The sequence below is a fragment of the Diceros bicornis genome, chromosome 17 (assembly GCF_020826845.1).
Source record: "Diceros bicornis minor isolate mBicDic1 chromosome 17, mDicBic1.mat.cur, whole genome shotgun sequence".
NCBI classification, from domain to species: domain Eukaryota; kingdom Metazoa; phylum Chordata; class Mammalia; order Perissodactyla; family Rhinocerotidae; genus Diceros; species Diceros bicornis.
Genome location: NC_080756.1, coordinates 48,335,902 through 48,350,693, shown reverse-complemented (window position 1 = coordinate 48,350,693; position 14,792 = coordinate 48,335,902). Strand labels below are relative to the sequence as shown.

At 40.6% G+C, this 14,792-nt stretch overlaps 1 protein-coding gene across 1 annotated transcript in view; it reads right to left on the bottom strand.

Moving 5' to 3' along the window:
• The window catches only part of DUSP16 (dual specificity phosphatase 16), a 77,415-nt gene extending 62,866 nt beyond the window's left edge, over positions 1-14,549 (bottom strand). The window contains exons 1-2 of the mRNA XM_058558735.1: positions 14,095-14,549; positions 7,130-7,262 (exon numbers count right to left, since the gene is read on the bottom strand). The gene's annotated coding sequence lies outside the window, so the exon portion shown is untranslated. The remainder of the gene's footprint in view (positions 1-7,129; positions 7,263-14,094) is intronic.
• Between the last annotated feature and the right edge of the window lie 243 nt (positions 14,550-14,792).

The following is a 14,792-nucleotide window of genomic DNA, read 5'->3' as shown; positions in this document are numbered from 1 at the left end:
AACTCCTCGAGGACACTGTCTTCCTTCTCACAAACTACCTTACAGAGCAGGCAGCTAGCACACTGCTCTTCAAGTAAACAGGGCAGGTCTGCAATCACAGGACAGAAGGGGAAATGGCTAGGAGAAGACACCAGGTGAACTGACCTCTACTTCTAATTGTGACTTTATCCCTCGGCCTAGGAAAGTGAAGACGGATGTGCTGGACCCTCAGTGGAAGAACCCCTAGGGCAAAAAATAAGAAGTCTTTTATGGTGATTTGTTTAAACCATGAAGAGAAGACAATCAATAAAGAGATGTGGCAACAAACTCCTTGAGGACCAAGGCCACATGCTATACTACTTCGCATCCTCTGATACCTCACTCTTAGAAGTCACTCACTACATACTTGTTCATGCTGATGACCACTGGCAAAAAGAATGGATCTTTTGTCCAGAAAAAAGCCTACCAGACTCAAGCCAAAGAGCTTATTTTAATGAACGAATTAAGGTCATTTCTTTTTTTTTTAATAATTTTATTTATTTATTTTTCCCCCCAAAGCCCCAGTAGATAGTTGTATGTCATAGCTGCACATCCTTCTAGCTGCCGTATGTGGGACGCGGCCTCAGCGTGGCCAGAGAAGCTGTGCGTCGGTGCACGCCCGGGATCCAAACCCAGGCCGCCAGCAGCGGAGTGCGCTCACTTAACCACTAAGCCACGGGGCCGGCCCTAAGGTCATTTCTATAATAAAAATCTCCACTGATTTCACAACAACTTTTTTTTAAAAACTTGTATAAAACTATTTTTTCCTGGCTAGTGGATACCACAGTGCCTAACATTCGGTACTCGGAAACTCCCCCCCAAAATACTGTATCTCTTTAAAAGAACATTATCTAATGACATTCTATTAATGAGATAGACATAGGCAGCATCTAAGATCCTGCCACACAGGTCATTCATTTGCCAGAAAAAATCACTTGCATTTGTCTTCCAGTTGGGTCTGTAGACAAGAGAAGAAGGGGTTTTCCGATGTACATGATTTTTATTGTGGGTTATAAAACCAAAAAGCTATAAAATCAAGCTTCCTGAATATTTATATTCACAAGGCTCTTAGTCATTCACATAATGCAAATGAAAACAACTGCTTTAATTACGTACTTAAAAGGGTTTCAGTAGAAGGAAAAGTTTCTGACAGGCGTTTGGATATTCGTGGTAATGAAATTAGACACTGCCTCTAAGCTGTTTAAAGCAGCTGTTAAATGTGTGTACATACATGTATTTTATTCTTAAAAATACACCCCAATTGCACATGCCTTTTGGCCCCTTAAGTGCCACAGTTAATAATGTTTATCTCCAGGATCTCCCAATACCCATAAACTACAAATAAAATGCTTTGGGATTCTTCTTAAGACTTTTGTTAGAGAGAAGATTAACACTTTTTAGGTTAACATTTTAACAGCCTCTCTTATAACCAGTGTAATTGCTTTGTAATTGTTAGAGTTGGGAATATGATTTTCCACTCACAGTATATCCAAATTTATATAATCTTGACAGAACTCTATACCAGGAACCAGATCATCACTTTCTCTGAAACACGAGTAGAATCCCATTTCAAGGTACTTGAAACATCAGAGGTTCTGCCTCATTTAAGTAAATTTAGTTGCTACAATGCACAAAAGGAATCACTTTCCTTTAGCTGACCTTCAATTTTATCTAAAGCAAATATGCAGTGCGAACACCATTAACAAATAAAAGCAAGTGCCCAACAAGCAAAAGGGGATGTTCTCCTGGTTTCTAACAACAGTACTTAAAACGCCTCCTCTGTTAGGACAGAGGGCATCTTCTCAGAACATTGTACTGAGGGTATTTTGATTATAGACCATACACATATACGTATATGTTCCCCTATTAAAATAAAAATGCAATTAGTTTGCCCCTTTCAATGGAAATTTGGGGCAGAAGTAATATGAGTAACTGCCAAAAAGGTAAAACCTAATTTTAGCTTTAACCTTCCACACCATCGAGATCTTTATTAGAGATACTACCCAGCTATTAAGAAGCCTAAAAAACACCATTCCTGTCTACTTTTTTGATTTAAAAAAAGGTAATAAAATGTGAAAGGGTCAAAAGACAGGAAAAAAAGAAGAGAGAGAAGAATTTTAGAACTGGGAAGTTACCTCAGAGATTATCTAACAGAATATTCTTATTTCACAGTTGAGGAAACTGAGACCTAAATGTCTCTAAATTAGCTCTCCAACTACTCGGGATACAGGTCTGTAGACTCTTTCACTAAAATAAGATAGAAAACGGATATAGCCTTGCTTGAGGGGGACACTTAAAACAGTCTCCGGACTAAAGGATTAAGTTGTTTTTGCAAGTTACTTACTACTCTTTGTGCTTTCCTGTCTGCACCCTTGTGACAGACACACAGTTAGCCAACTACCCAACAGACATTTCTTCCCGTCTAACTTGCTAACAGAATCCCAGCTGTTCCTGGGCAGCAAGCAGCGTGCCTAAGCCTAGGAAATGATACACGATGCACGTTATACGTAAACCGTGGCAATCCCACTCCCCTGAGCCATACTCATTGCCTCGTCTCTCCTGTGAGTGGGGGCAGTCTTGTGAAACAGTTCAAGCAAATGAGACTTAGAGAAAATCGGATGGGGGCCGGCCCCGTGGCTTAGCGGTTAAGTGCGCGCGCTCTGCTGCTGGCGGCCAGGGTTCGGATCTCGGGCGCGCACCGACGCACCGCTTCTCCGGCCATGCTGAGGCCGCGTCCCACATACAGCAACTAGAAGGATGTGCAGCTATGACATACAACTATCTACTGGGGCTTTGGGGGGATAAAAAATAAATAAATAAAATCTTTAAAAAAAAAAAAGAGAGAAAAGCGGATGGAAGCTTCTGGGAGGGATTCTGTTCTCTGTTAGGCAAGCACAGGAGGAGGGATTGCCTGTTCTATCCCCTTCCTCCTTCTTACCTTGAAAAGGGATGTGATGCCTAAAGCTGTGGCAGCCATTTTATGACCTAGTGGCAATAAGTGGAGATGCACAAGATGGCAGAGTCAAAGATTAGAGAGAACCTGGGGCCTTCAGGACATTGCTGAACAGCTGAACCAGCCCCGAGACCACCTACCCCTGAAATTCTCTGAACTACACAATAATAAACAGCTTACGGTTTAAGCTTCTGTTAGCGGCTTTCTGTTAAGTACAGCTGAAAGCAGTCCTGAATTTTAAAAAATTTTTTCTGCGGCACGTTATGAACTTCCTACCCAATCTCACTCCCATTACAAACATATATTCTGCTTACACTACACGCAACTAAAAAGTGACAAGGTTATATTTCTCCTGAATAGTTACTAGAGACCAATTCAATTACTTTATAGTTATAGTAGCTCAACTCTACGACCCTATTAAAATAAACGTCATCAGTAGAGAAAATATTAGGGAAGAAAACACGATTTAGAATCACGTTTGTTCTTGATTACTGACTTTGATCCTTCCTTCTGCCGTCTCAAATCCTCTGTGGAAATAAGTACCACATAAACAGCAAACTGATAAATGCTATCTATTTGAATTAAACTCTTCTGTCTCCTTTAATCATAACGGCTTGTTAGTAAAAAATAAAGCTTGTTAGTAAAAAATAAAGTATTAAAATTTCATTTTTGAATTTTCAGCCTCAAACCTGGCCCAGCTGGTATTTTCATACACTGATGCCTGTAACCAAAGCTCAGAGACTTACCAGCACTACATTAAACTCATGGCGTTGTTGTTTTCTCCTACTATAACTGAATATATGGGTTATAATAATAGAATTTGAACACTGGTAAGACATTAGAAGTCAGACTACCCAGCACAGCTATTTAAAAAGTTACTTTACCTATATGTGGACATGCATTTAAAATATATGTTCATCTCCATGACTCCTCTCGCACCCATCTCTGCACCTCCCTGGGCCCCACTCTTTCCGTGTCCAGTGCCCGGGAGAACCCAGTTCACCCCACAGTCTTCCTCTCAGCCCTCCGATGCTTATGTCCACTTAGTCCACAGCCCTGTGCTGCCTATAGCTGTTCCCATGATCACTAATGTCTACTCCGTTCACTCTTCTTGCACAATTTCTTCTTTCTAACCTCATGTCTCGTCATCCCCCAGCTTCCTCAAAAAATAAGGTCAACAGCCTCCCTAGTTGGAAGGAACAAACAACCGCCATGGGCATCTGCCATTTCCTCTCAAGCGTGTTACCATCTCTCCCCTGCTGTCATTCAAGGAAAAAATGGCTGAGTACTCCTGATTTTGAGCACAGATATATACGATATGAACACATATATATATGTGCATATATGTGGGCCCAGCACTTTCTTATTTAAAAAAAAAAAAAAAAAAAACACACAAGGAGAGCAAATGTTCATTTTTTTCCTTAAGTTGTAAAGTGCTTTTGCCAACTCCTCCCTTCCGTCTACCCTTTACCCACCACTCTCTCATGTTATATGACCTCCCACCCATTGTGGTCTCTGGGTCACATGGCTCATCCCACACACTAGCATACTCCCTTGTTCCTGACAAATTAATCAGTTAAGATGGAACCATCACTTGATTGATATAGATGTCTGTGTCAGACTGCTCTAAAAATATGTTAGGACAGGGCACTAGTTTATATCAGCATTCTCAAAGCGTGGGCCAGAGACCCCTGGGGGGAGGCCCCTGAGAGCCCTTCAGGGGATCCACAGCGTCACAACTATTTTCAGTAATACAAAGATGTTATCTGCCTTTTTCATTCTCATTCTTTCACGAGGGTACAACACTGCATTCAGATACGTGGCGTGTGACGATAACGTATCACACTGACAGCTAATGAAACATATGCTTGCATATTGCTGGTTTTTAGAATTTCCTAAGGTAGCAAGTTGAAGGTACAAATATCCACGTTTTCAGAAATTAAGTCAGTGTGTTCTCACCGAGAACTTCTATGTACCCAGCAATAGCAATCTTTGGTTATATCTGCTATAATCTTCATAACCTCATTATCATCCAAAGAATTCGTTGCAAGTTTAAAGAAAAAGAAATTGAATGTTTTAAACATTGACATGACGAGCTCTTTAAAAGCAAAAGATTATTTTCAAATTAGAATTTAAAAAGCCACTGAAGCACCATACAGGGAATATTATCAGACTGCACTGGTTGGAGCAGTGCACACAATAGCTGAGAAACTAATAAAGCTTTGTATGGTTGACACTGCTGAATGTCCACTGGATGAAAAGTCAGTAAAAGAAATCACGGCAATGCCACTTACCAATGACGCAGTATCTCACTAAACTAGAGATTTTGCTGCAAACATGAACTACAAGTTAAAATCTCACCTGAAGGACTGTACTTTTGCTTTATAAGTGGTCAAATCCACAGATGCGGGTGGACTTAGTATTTTTATTATTTAAGTATCCAAACCAATTAATGATTGAGGGAGGTCTTCTTTTATGTGAATGCGTGGCAACAAATACAAGTGCTACTGAATTATTCAAAGTTTTAAATAACTTTTTTGAACCTCACAATTTATCCTAAAACAACCATGTTGATATCTGCTCTGATGGTACAAAAGCAACGGTGGGTAAAACTGCTGGTGCTGTAGCATGAATCAAGGCAGGGGTACAAAACTGTACTAGCAATCATTATATTCTTCACTGTATATCAATAATTTTAAAAAAGCAGTTTCACTTAACAGTGTCCTTGATGAAACAATAAAAGTTATTAATTTTATTAAATCTCACTCTTGAGAACTTGGTCTTTGTGATATTCTGTGTGACGAAATGGGAGTTACACAAAAGCACTTCAGCTACATACCTAACACAATGGCTGTCTTGAGGAAAAGCATTTATGCAATTGCTCGAGTTGTGAGCTAAACTATACACTTTTTTCAGAGAATACAATTTTTGCTTAAAAGAATGACTGGCAGACAACTTACAGTTATTCAGACTTAAGTATTTGGCAGATATTTTCTCTAAAATGAATAAAGTGAGCCTGACACTTCAAGTAAAAAACTGACAGTATCTATTGCCAAAGTAAAATTTGAAACTTTCGAGAAAAAATTAGAATTTTGGAAAACTTGAACTCGACTCCAAAATCTTACAAGATTTTTTTGATGAGATTAATGGTCATATTAATGACTGTGATTTGTTAAATATTGTGTAATCAAATATGTCAACATTTAAAAGATCTGCATAACTCAGTAAACCATTATTTTTCAAATGACCAATGTATGATGTTGCAAAATCACATACAGGGCAAAGATCTTTTCAAAGTGTAAGATGGACCGATAGATTTTTTTTTTTTTAAGATTTTATTTATTTATTTAATTTCCCCCCAAAGCCCCAGTAGATAGCTGTATGCCATAGCTGCACATCCTTCTAGTTGCTGTATGTGAGACACGGCCTCAGCATGGCGGGAGAAGCAGTGCGTCGGTGCGCGCCCGGGATCCGAACCTGGGCCGCCAGCAGCGGAGTGCGTGCACTTAACCACTAAGCCATGGGGCCGGCCCGGACCAATAGATTTTTAATGTTACAGAGTACAAAAAATTCACTGATATGGTTTCAGATTCAACATGACAACCAACCTTTAAGAATCTACCATTTGTTGGGTTTTGATGTAACAAAGAATATTCACAATTACATGAAAAGACATTAAAATATTCCACCCTTTTTCAACTATGTATCTGTGTACGGTCGGGTTTTCTTCATACGCTTCAAACAAAACAACATATCACAATAGATTGAATATAAAAGGAGTTATGAAAATTCAGCTGTCTTCTATTAATACATTAAAGAGAGTGGCAAAATGTAAAACAATGCCATGCTTCTCACTACATTTTTTGTTTTGGAATACTTTTTTCATAAAAGTATGTTATTTATGTTAACTTTTAATGATTTTGTTATTTTTAAATGAATAAATACTTCAAGTATTTCTCAGTTTTAATTTCTAATATGGCAAATATTGATATAGTCCACATAAACAAAAGATCTTGAATCTTTTGCTTGAAATTATTGAATCCTCAATAATTTCTAAGAGTGCAAAGGTGTCCTGACACCAAAATGTTTGAAAATTGCTATTTTATAACATCACAAAAAAGAGCACTTATAAGACTGTGTATATAAAAGAATGGGCACCTGAGAAGGAGTCAGCAGATCTCAGCTCCAGTTCTAGCACCACTTCTTACTTGCTTTGGGATGTGGATCAATTACTCAGTCTCTCTAAGGTCTTAGTTTCCTCATCTGTAACATGGGTAATTCATGTCTCGTCCTGAGGATAAAAGACCAAATATATCAAAGCAATTCATAAACTACAGGTATGTTATTATTACAAGGTCTCAAAGTTAAGAGTTTTAAATACTGCTTGTGACCATATTTCTACAAAATTCTCCCTATTCTTAAAAATTTATTACTAAAAGCAGAACTTACAGAAAACGCAAAGTGGAGATTTTTGTAATTTTATTTTATTTATTTTTCCACCAAAGCCCCAGTAGATAGTTGTACGTCATAGCTGCACATCCTTCTAGTTGCTGTATGTGGGACGCCACCTCAGCATGGCCGGAGAAGCGGTGCGTCGGTGTGCACCCGGGATCCGAACCTGGGTCGCTAGCAGCGGAGCATGTACACTTAACCGCTAAGCCACGGAGCCGGCCCAAAGTGGAGATTTTTGATTAGCCAAATAGCTCAAATGTCCAACCACATATTTTACTGTATTAAGTTTCTTCCCCTACAGTTATAATTGATAACATATTTTAACTAATTATTATGGATATTTCCAAGGATACACAAAAGTACAGAAATAGTAACAACCCCAATGTACCCATCACTCAGCTTCAACAATTATAAAAAATTTGCCAATATTGTTTTGTTTATTTCCCATTTGTGTGTGTTGGTGCCTATCCTAAAGTTTTTTTTAAAACAAATATTAGGCATCATATCATTTTGCCTATAAACACCTCCATATGTATGTTTAACAGACGAGAATTTCTAAACGTGACAACAATACCATTAATATAGATAAAACTTTATGGTTATAATTCTTAAATATCATCTAACACATACTCTGTTTTAATTTCCTGATTATCTACAAAAAAAGATCTTTGTTAGTTTTTAGTTGGTTTGCATTATCAAAATATCATTCTTACCAGTTCATTTTCAAGTGAACACAAGATTTTTACCTAAAGCTAGGAAGGAAGAGGAAATAATACTACGCTTTATATACCATGTACAGTTTACAAAACGAAGTCAAGAACTATCTACCTGAGGAATGTGCTTCTCCCTCAACCAAACAGCAAACAAAAATAAAAGATGGGGGCAGGCCCCATGGCCTACTGGTTAAGTTCGGCATGCACTGCTTTGGTGGCCTGGGTTCGGTTCCTGGGCGCAGACCTACACCACTCGTCAGTGGCCACGCTATGGCAGCAACCCACATACAAAATAGAGGAAGACTGGCACAGACGTTAGCTCTGCGCGAATCTTCCTCAAGCAAAAAGAGGAAGATTGGCAAACAGATATTAGCTCAGGACGAATCTGCCAGGAAACGACACAGCTCAGCTGCTCAGGAAGAGAAGGATTTGATAGGCGACAACCACCTGCCATTTCAGAAAAGGTCAGGTCAGCCACAGGGTCAGGCAAGCGGGAGGCGAGGTGAGGGTCCAGGTTCTAGAGGGAGCAGACAGCTCAAACAAGCCAGGTGCTGTAAGGCGACCTCCTGCAGGTTTCAACACAAAGCTCAAAACACAGTGCTCTAAGCCAGAGATATAATGGAACCACGGTCAAAAGTAACAGTTGTGAAAATGAATTCAATTTATTCAGCAAACACTTATCAAAAGCTGACTCCACCAGGCACTATCCTAGGATAGGAGTTCTATTTTTTTTTAAATTTATACAATGCAAACAATAAACAGCATATACTTCTCTACGCATGTCTTTCCTTATTAATTTTAAGGGAAAGAATAGAGATATTTAATACGAATTACCTTGCCATATACCATTACAATTTGCAGTGCATCTTTTTTCTGTAAACTGCAGTTTGTCCCACCCCTCATCCAGACACTAAAACAAATGTGAGTGCTACCGTCCTTCCCAAATATTTTTGAAGAGTACACATCACATTAGCTTTATCACACACACCACAGACCTCTAGCATTTATATTCACAATTCTTTTCTAAACGGAGTATTTCATTTAGAAGGAAACCAAGGGAATGCTGAAGAATTTCCTACCTCCTCTGAAAATTGTTTTCTTTTCCATAGGCTTATCCCAAGCACGTCAGAATGTATTGTAGATGAAAGACGTCAGAATGTATTGTAGATGAAAGATGGTTGGGTGCATATAGAAAATTTTTTGAGAGTTTTGGTCGACAGACACACATACACTTAATATAAACTCTTTTTGGAATCCTTTATCTCAATTTCACCTACAAATTTTTTTAAGTTTAAAACTGCAGAAACAGTGGAGAAGCGGAGGGAACATATTTCTTAAAGAACGCTTGAGAAGTACTTAATTAATGTGTCCAAAAACATGAAACAGTCGCTAAGAAATTTTTAGTTAACATCATACATGACATCTCAACAACAAAACACCTGGCAGTCAGATAACTAGAGTAAAAATCCAGACTGCCCCATTTCAGAACAGACACTTTTGCTTCATGTTTCTACTATTTGTAGAAATAGTAAAAAATTCTAAGCCTAAGATAGTATTTCCAGTGAGACCACTAACTCCGCTACTAATCTTTAAGGAGACGTAATTAAGCACACAGAGCCCAATAAAGTCCAAATTTACCACTCACTTCCTGCACCCTGTGGACAAGACCTGGAGAGGTGTCATCCTTCCTTTACCCTACCTCACCTATCCGGTAATTAAGCTGAATAGCTACTTATACTGTCTGGACCTCTTTTGTTGTGTGTGCTCTCATACAAGGAACCATCAAAACAAACGTGGAATTTAGCTTCACTTTATAGCACTATTGTGACTATTGTGCCTAACTGAGAATCAAACCTAAGTATACAGCCCACACATCACAACCCTAAGTACACTGTGAACAACGATATTAACCTCACTGTAAAAACATGATTCTTAGCAAATGGCAGTGAAAGAATTGTAGATAAACTGTTAATGAGGAGTTAAAAACTCAAAGCTTGCAAGCTTCAATCTAAAAAATATTATGTAAGTTTCTTTAAAAAAAAAATTGGTTAAGATGAAGTTAACGTGTAAACTTCGATTCAAATTCTCCCACTACAATATAAGTTCTACAACAGTAAGAACCTTATTTTCCACTGTTTGCCCAGTTCCTAGAACTGTGTCTAGCACGTAGTAGAGGCTCCAAATAAATTTGCTGAATGAAGAGATGGATGAATGGCCTCCCCTTCTGACCTCCCCCACTTCCTTTCCTCCATACACATGTTAACCACCCTTTAAGGCCAGGGTCAAATTCTATTATCTTTATGAAAATTACCTCCCTGAATCCTCTAATCTCTCGCTCCTTTAGACTATGAGTTTGGCCCTTCCCAGCTACCTAGTAATTGTTTATCTTTGCATATGCACATACCTCCCTTAAAATTCTTATAAGCATTCTCTCCATATGAAGAGCACAGACCCACGTCCCCAACTTTTGGTATCCACCTCGGTACACGTAAATAGTGTACCATTAATAAATGTTTTGCTTGATTGATTTATATCTGTAGTTAATCCAGAAATCAATTTAGTTAAGTTTTAACTTTTTATAATCTATCGCTCCCTTTCCAATAACTCAACTGAATTTGCAATGAGTCCCCCCTCTATTTTAAATTTACTGCTGGCAATTTCAAGTTTTACGTTCTCATGTAATTATAACTTATGTTCATAATTTACCCATTCCCCACCCCCAAGATTAAATGTTTTATGTAATAAAAAATCATGTGACTTTTTGGTGATACCTATAATGAAGTATCTAACCGCAGTCAAGGAGGTCGAGTTTCACCACCCTCTTCTTGCTCATGAGGTGTTGGAGGGTATTTTTTCCCTTTATGCCTTTTTCCTTTCATACCAAGATGTATCCCATTTCCTTCTTTACTGATCATACTCCTGGCAAGCTTTTATTTCTTTGTACCTGTCCCTGGTAATCTGCCTTAGATCCTTCTTTTTGAGCCATTCCTGTTTCCTCCAGCCATTTATTTGATTAAATTTCGAACTCCCCTTCTCAGTCTATGTATGAAAATGGCCTCTTTTTAAAGCCTAAGCTTGCTTCGTTAAATCCGGCCAACCTTTATGAACCTCATCCCTTTCTATACTCAACCCTTGATTATCTGGGCTAATGAAATGTACAAAAATATAAGATTACCCACAACCCATGAAAATCAGAAAAATTTGACATCTGGCTTTGGAATGTATCATGTGGCTTTGGGCAAGATTTACCTTCTTATGTTTTTGCTTAAGCCAACATTAGTAACATTTTCTTTTATGATGGTAGATATCTGTCTCAGTTTTAAATTTTGATAGTTAATTAAAAAAAAATTAATCAAGTATCAATTGTGGCTTTTCCTATGAAGCCTTTTTAATTAGTTTTTTCAATCTGTTGAACTCTGTCATAAAATCTGGTTTCTGTTTCTCCTGATTTATTTCCTCCCTTTTCTCGGGATTCTGATCCAAATCAGCTTATCCTATATTCATTTACTTCTTCAATTTAAAGTATCATTTGCTTGCGAACGCAAAGCATTTTAAAAACATTAAAAGTCCAGGGAAATTTTTAGTCCAAATAACACAGGATAGAAAACTCCACTTTTTTTAGGACTCCAGGAAAAGTTGGTTTGTAGGATAAATTACACTAGTAATTCTAGCAAATTATATTTAGTAGGATATTACGATTGGTTGAAAAATAGGAAAACATTAATATTGGACAGCCATCTAAGTCAGTTTCATCAATATATAATCCCATAGGCCAAAAACTCTATGGAATTAAATTCCCAGTACAGGCATTTATAGCAAATAGCATCAAAACAAACTCACACATAAATCCTGGCTCTTCTCCTGACCCCAGCCTAAACTCTGCACCCATCACAGCCAACCCTAACCTGACGTCAGCCTCACTTCCACAAATAGGTTTTAAATGTATAAGAAAAAGGAAAAGAACTAGGTTAACAGGATCTTCTCTTTTGCCCCCTTTTCAGTTACTGCCATTAAAGCTTCTGGGCAGAGAGACCCCTTATCTTCAATTTTACATGACTATTTTTACTGTATAGGTACTCCATTATTTTACATCTGAATGTAGGTTTATAGTGCTTGAACCGACTTTTTTCCATACACTATTCATCATATTACCAACAGAATTAAGGATAAACTCACTTTTAATTTTTCCCCCACATGGAACTTTGATAAGTATAAATGATTTTACCTAAAAACCAACTTGTAGGCTGGGTGGTGTTATTTAGTCTAAATTTTTACATAAGATGTTAACCAAATAAAAAAAATCTTAACAGCAACCTTCCACACAGTCCTCAAACTCAGTAAATTCCACTTTATTTTGAAAACACAAAAAACTTGCACAGTGCCCAGTCACATTTTGACTAAAATACCTACACAAAGCCATAATTCTTAGTTTTTCAATTTACTTCTTCAGGTTGCTGCCTTCACCAAATACAAAACTCTACAAGTCTCAATTAATTACCGCCTCTCAAGCTGTGTATCGCCAACATCCATGATTCTCAAGAAAAAGTAAACAATTTAAAAAGTAACAACTGGTGAGAATTCTTTTTCTTATTTTAAAAATTTACCTTAACTTTAAAAAATCTCTTTTCTTCACGGAGTTGGAAATAGTATAAATCCTCGAGGAAACAGTTGTCACCTATGTGCACTCTCAATCAGCCCCATAAAATGCGTAGCAGAAAGACGCATTTTTCTGACAGTCTTAAGTTCCCCAAATAGCAGTCATAAGGTCTTTCATGGATGGTAAATTTCACACACACACACCCCGGAAAGAAAGACAAGAAACATACCTGGTCATTTTCTAAACAGGTTTGATAGGTTTGGTTCACTTGTAAGAGGAGAGTATTTACTTATAATCTTTTAACACAGAAGTAGCAGCCAGAGCACTGGGTAAATAAAAACTTCAGAGAGTTTTAAAAACCCTGCATCTTAACTCACTTCCCCCTGGTTCAAGGGGACGGCACAGCAAACCCCACGGCAAATGAGATTATGCAACAGGTTTTTCCTCTCCCCTTTATTCATCCCAGGCTGGTTGGAGGTGTGCTTACTCCCAACAATTTGAGACACCCAGGACTTGAGGATCTTTGCAGCTGACGTCTAATAAACTTTTTCAGGATTTTGCACTATCCATTCATTTTAAGATCTACTTGTATTTTCTCAAATTAATTACCAGGTTTTTTTTTTTTTTTTTAGGAAATAAACTCAGCCTTTCATAAATACTTTCCTCCCTGGTGTTTTATTACATAAAACTACACATGATAAACAGACGCTCGGCTGTCTCCCCGGGCTTTTTTATTTCTCACGTTGTACGGCTAGTGTAAATAAAGAAGTCACTGGCGCACCGGGCCCCCCAACACCATGCCTGGCCCCAGCATGCAAACCGAGTTTTTGGTTGGTTGGCTGGTTTGGTTTAAGAAAGCAGCACCGTCACCACCCAGGTGGCCTCGCTGCTTACACCAAAGGCGAATTGGGGATAATGGGAACAGTCAGGCCGGGGCCCCACTTGGCAGGAGTGTTGTGTAACAGTCGCGCCTGGAAGTGAGCAGCTTCGCCCGCGAAGGGACCGCGTCCGCGGCGGCGGCTCCTCGCGGCGGGAACCGGCCGCTGGGCCCGCTGTCCGCCGCGCGGCCGGGGGCGCACGGACCGAGACCCCGCGCCCGGCTGCCCGCCCCCTTCCCGCTCGGGCCGGCCCCCAGCAGGGCCTACACCCCCGCCTCAAACGCTCGCGCGGCTCCAGGCCGCGGTCGCCCCCACCCCGCCTTCCGCGGAGGTGAGCCGCCGCCGGGGAAGGCAGAGCCGGCGGGGCGAGCGCGCGGCGCCGGGCACCCGGAGTCGGGCGCGCCGCGGAGCGTCCATGCTGCCGCCGCGAGCCCCGCACCCTCCCGCCCGCACGGTCCGCGCGGCCGGCCCGAGGCCACTTACTTTGGGGGCCGCCGACCTCCCGACGCCGTCTGGGGGAAACGAAAGTTGTCACGGCGTCTCCCCTCGGGCCCCCGCGCCTCCCGGAGTGGCGAGGCGCCGCCGCGGAGCCGGGAGGGAGGCTGCGCTCGCGCTCGCGCCCGCGTCCGTCCCGTCGCGCTCTCCTCCTCCTCCTCTTCTTTTCACTATATTATCTTCTCCTTCTCTGCGAGGTGGGTGGGGGCGGGAGGCTTAGGCAGAGAAGAGACGTTTGCAACTTTTCTTTACTCTTTCTCTTCCACTACCCCCCCATCAGCCTTGAAAAAACAATGTTGAAAGGGGTGAAGAACTTGGGGAGGTGAAGGTGGGGGGCCGCGTGGGGAAAGCGGAGGGGGGAGGGAGAGGTGATAATAATCGTTTAAAAACTGGTGAAAGCCCCCCAAACAGCGATACGCAGAAAGAGGGGGAAAGGCGGGGGGGTGGGGTGGGGGGTTGGGGGGAAAGAGAAAGAGTCGCTGGTCAGGAAACTTCAAGCGCGGATGAGGTCATTGGTTTAAAAATAAAGAGATGGCGTCACTTGAAACCAATCCCAGTGAATGAACTCAGCGGAGCCCCGGGGAAAGGAGGAGACAGGCGAGGGCAGGGCGGTGGGCGCCGGGCGGGGCCGCGCGGCCGCCCGAGCCCCGAGCGCGCCTCCGCGCCTCGTTTGGGCAGCTCGGGGC